The sequence below is a fragment of the Orycteropus afer genome, unplaced genomic scaffold, assembly GCF_000298275.1.
Source record: "Orycteropus afer afer isolate SDZICR_OR568_19922 unplaced genomic scaffold, OryAfe1.0 scaffold00224, whole genome shotgun sequence".
Lineage (NCBI taxonomy): Eukaryota > Metazoa > Chordata > Mammalia > Tubulidentata > Orycteropodidae > Orycteropus > Orycteropus afer.
The window spans coordinates 1,817,232-1,821,558 of NW_006921811.1; the positions used below are offsets into that span (position 1 = coordinate 1,817,232).

At 42.9% G+C, this 4,327-nt stretch overlaps 1 pseudogene; it reads left to right on the forward strand.

Annotated features, from left to right (window-relative positions):
* Positions 1–3,027, forward strand: part of LOC122150759 — a 5,400-nt pseudogene extending 2,373 nt beyond the window's left edge.
* Positions 3,028–4,327: the final 1,300 nt, after the last annotated feature.

The window sequence follows — 4,327 nt, forward strand, 5'->3', positions numbered from 1 at the left end:
CCTGGAGAAGGATGTCATGCTTGGTAGGGTGGAGGGTCGATGAAAGAGGGGGAGGTCTTCAATGAGATGGATTGATACGGTGGCTGCGATGATGGGATCAAGTATAGCAGGGATTGTGGGGCTGGTGCGGGATCGGGCAGTGTTTCATTCTGCTGTGCATGGGGTCTCTATGAGTGGGAAACGACTCAACGGCACTTAACAACAACAACAACAACATCATCTATGGAATCAACAGATATATTATTATTAAAGAGAGGTAGCAAGCTTCTGAATATAAAATCAATATAATCAATATGCCAAAGTGAGCTGAATGCCATGTTGTTTTTGTTGTTGTTATGTGTGGCTAAGGCACTTGACAGCTAATCAGAAGGCTGGCGGTTCAAACCCACCAACCACTCCTCAGAAGGAAGGTTGGGCATTCCTATTTCTGTAGTGATACTGCCTCGGAAGCCCAAGGAGGGGTGGCTATGAGTCGGGGCCGACTCGATGGCAAACAACAACAACAACAACAAATCATCCATGGATAATGAGCATTTTCTTTCTTTCTTTCCAATATTAATACCTTCAGCTTCATCCTCTTGCCTTCTATGCTATTGAGGACCATGAAAACAATGACACATAATCAGTGATCATACGTTCATGGTAGCTCTGTCTCTGCTGAGGTTCTGCTTCTGAGTGATCTTCCTGTGGCGTGGCCTCTCTCTTCCTTCAATTGCTTGTTTAATCTCTTTGATATCTCCAAAGAGATTGACTCGAGATACATGCTATACTAATCCTGGCTCATGAATATGATAAACACAACCCAATTCCAAATGAGATTCTAACAACAAGAACAGAGGTTAGAATTTACAACAGATATGTTTGGGGAACACAATTCAATTTATAACAACACTTTTCAAGAATTACTTCATAAGAGATGTCCAAAAATTTTTCCCAGGAAGTGAGAAGTTGTTGTTGTTGTTGTTATGTGCAGTTGAGTCGGACCCAACTCATAGCGACCCCTCCTTGGCCTTCTGAGGCACTATCACTACAGAAGTAGATTGCCCTATCTTCCTTCCAAGGAGTGGCTTGTGGGTTTGAACCACCAGCCTTCTGGTTAGCAGTCAAGTGCTTTAGGCACTATGCTACCAGAGCTCCTGGAGTGAGAAGTAGGATGTCCAAACTCACAGAGCTAGTTGGAGAAAAACCAAAAAACCAAACCCACTGCCATCGAGTGGATTATCACTCATAGCAACCCCCACTGGGTTTCCAAGGTAGTAAATCTTTAAGGAAGTAGATGGCCCAGTCTTCTTTCCACAGAGTGTCTGGTGGAATTGAACCACCAACCTTCTAGTTAGCACTCAAATGCCTTAGGCACTGTGTCACCAGAGCTCCCTTTAGTTGGAGGACCCCAAATTTCCTGACATCAGTTCCGTTGACCTGCCACTCCATCAAGAGCATAGCCTCACATGCAGTATGATGCTGACATCACATCTAGTTGATACATGCTGTATGTAGACTCTTAAGCTCTCAGTCAGAGCTCCTTTCATGAGCTGCTATGAGTCTCCAGATATGTGTGAGCCTAGTGCTTCCAGACCAGTACACCTCCCTCAGACAATGTAATCCACCCCTCTAAGAACAACTACAGAAAGAGGACTTTGACATCCTGAGGGCAAAAACAACCTGTAAGCTAGCACTACTATTAGTAAACATGAAGGGAAATGTTTCACGAGAGACCACCTGCAAGCTCACCTTCCCTCCAACTATTTCCTTTTCATCTCATCTTTTGAGCATTTTTGCCAAATTAACAGGCCAGCCAACCTTTCTACTGTTGCTCTTCTACCGTGTGTGTATGTGCATATGTGTTCATCTCTGAGTGCATGTGCTTGAGAGTGCACCCTGTGTGTGTGCACATGTACCTGTATGTTGTGTATGTACATGTGTGGGTTCATATCTGCCTCAGAGGGGTTTAAACAGGAACAAAGTTAGTCTTCAGAGAAGAGAAAAATCATTTATTTTCTTTCTTCTGAGGATCACTAAAGTTCAAAGCTGAAGTGCAGTGGCCTTGTAGGATATTGGAAGTGGTAAATATCATTTTCAGATTTTAGGAAAGAAACTTTGAACACTTCCAACAAATGTTTTTTCAATAGTGAAACACATTTGAAATTATAATCATTTCTTAAAAATCAGAATACAATGTGTAAGAAAGACTATAGCATTAGGGGCTCAAAGTACTGACAACTAACTACTCGTACTTAAGCTGGAATTGAATGGTCTGTTGGTTTGGTTGGTTCTGGTGCCCAATATGTGCCCAGAGTAGAGCTAAGTGTGTTATACAGATGGTCTCAACTCTGAAGCACAGTCTTTTATTCTGTGTGATGGAAATGCCATTGTGGGAGAGAAGATGGCTGGCATCAGAGAACCAGGCTGTCCTGCCAGGTGTGGTGCTTCTGTACGTCTGTGACCAGGCCATGTGCCAAGTTTATGAGGCTACTTATTCAAATACATGGTGTTGAAGGGCATTATGCTACTGCTGTTTATTCTGCTACATCTAAACAGAATTAACTGAATCAAGTGGAAAAAGAATTGTTGAGTAGCACAACTTCTGAAGGACCCCAAAAGGATTCTTGCTATTCTGAATGCCTAGGTCATGTGGTCCATAAAGTAAAAAGCCTAAATGGCATCACAGCAAGAGAGAGGTTTTCTCCCCTCACATCCACCTGATCAATTTGCTTGCTGAAAATGGTCACTTGAACAATAGCCCAGAAGTCATTTCTGCCTTTTCAACTATCATGAGTGTCCACCATGGAGAAGTTCCTTGCATGGTTACCACTGCATCTCCCTTAGATAATGCCTCTCTTTTTGAATCAAAAATGGTCCTGCACAGCTTCCTAAGTCAAGGCCAGGTGTGGAAATTGGAAGTGAATACTGATCCATCAATTATGGGGGAATGAATGATTGTATTGAGAGAAATATGTTGATCTGTCTACAAAATTCATGATTCAGAAGCTGAGCAGGGCTATGTGGGAGATCATGGGAAAGTGTTGATCACTTGTCATCAGTGAAAATTCTTGAATTTGGAGCATGAATAAAATGCTTCCTGAACAGGAAAAGAAAGAAAGAAAGAAGGAAATCCCATTGTGCTGTCCTGAAAAAAGAAAAGTGAGAGAAAGAGGAGTTGACTTTTGCCAAACTTTTCTAATTTGATATATCTTCCTTCTGTTGCTGATGATGATAAGAACAATAAATAATAATTTCACTTATTGAAATAATTTCATTTGTCAATGCCCAACACAATCCACACTACTTTACATGGAATATTTGGACCATAAGCAACCATCTGGGGTAGAAGCTACATTTTACAGAGGAGGACACTGAAGTTACCTGGTTGAAATACCTTACCCATAATAAAAAATAACTGAGCTGGGGATTAAAGACAAGTAATCTGGTAACCTGATTCCTAGCAAAACTGCCCTTTTACCTCATTTAGTCTCCACAAGACGAGTATAGGGCAGAGGCCTTTGTACTCAGTGTACGACTTAGGATATCAGGCTCAGAGACAGAGCGGTAGAGGGAAAGATGTGAAACACCATCACAGCTGACTCTTAGCAGTCAAGCTCATCGACTCTCTATGGTACATACTTTCCCTCCAATTTAGTTGCATGCATTGCTGGAAATGGCCTCCATCCATCTGAACTCACTGAGCCTTCCTTTTCCAGTTCTTCCCCACCCACCCCATACAGTAAGAACCTATCCCTTTTCATTCATAGATGGTTTGTGAGAATTACCTTTGAGCCAAGCTTGATATTAGACATTGTGATCAAAGTGAACAAAACAGACAAGGTGGTCTGGTTCCCTAGTGCCACTCTGACAGGAACATACCACAAATGGGATGGCCTTAATAAACAGGAGTTTATTCTTACAATTTGGAGGCTTTAAGTCCAAGTTCAAAGTGTTGGGCTCTAGGGGCTGGGTGAAAGCCCCTCAACCTTGGGGTCCAGCTCTGCTTCCTTCTCCTGGCCCACTGGAGCTAGAGGCTTTTATTCACTCAGACAGCTGCTGGTTGCTGAGGCTGAGAAGCCCCTAGGTTGACAAGTCAAAAGGCACAGTCCCGATGTTACCAAACCACACGGCAGGCCATTCACTTAAGTCCATTGTAAGTCCCAAGGTCAACAGAGCATAGCAGGCTGCTGAGCAACGACATGGCTACATGCAGGGTCCAAGTGTGCCATAGGCTAGAGACCATTCCCAAGGCGTCTCCTTAAATACAAGAAGCAGACCACATTCCCAAAGGCAGCTTAGCTACTCAGTTTAGTTGCATGTGGTAGATCTCACCATAGAGCTGATT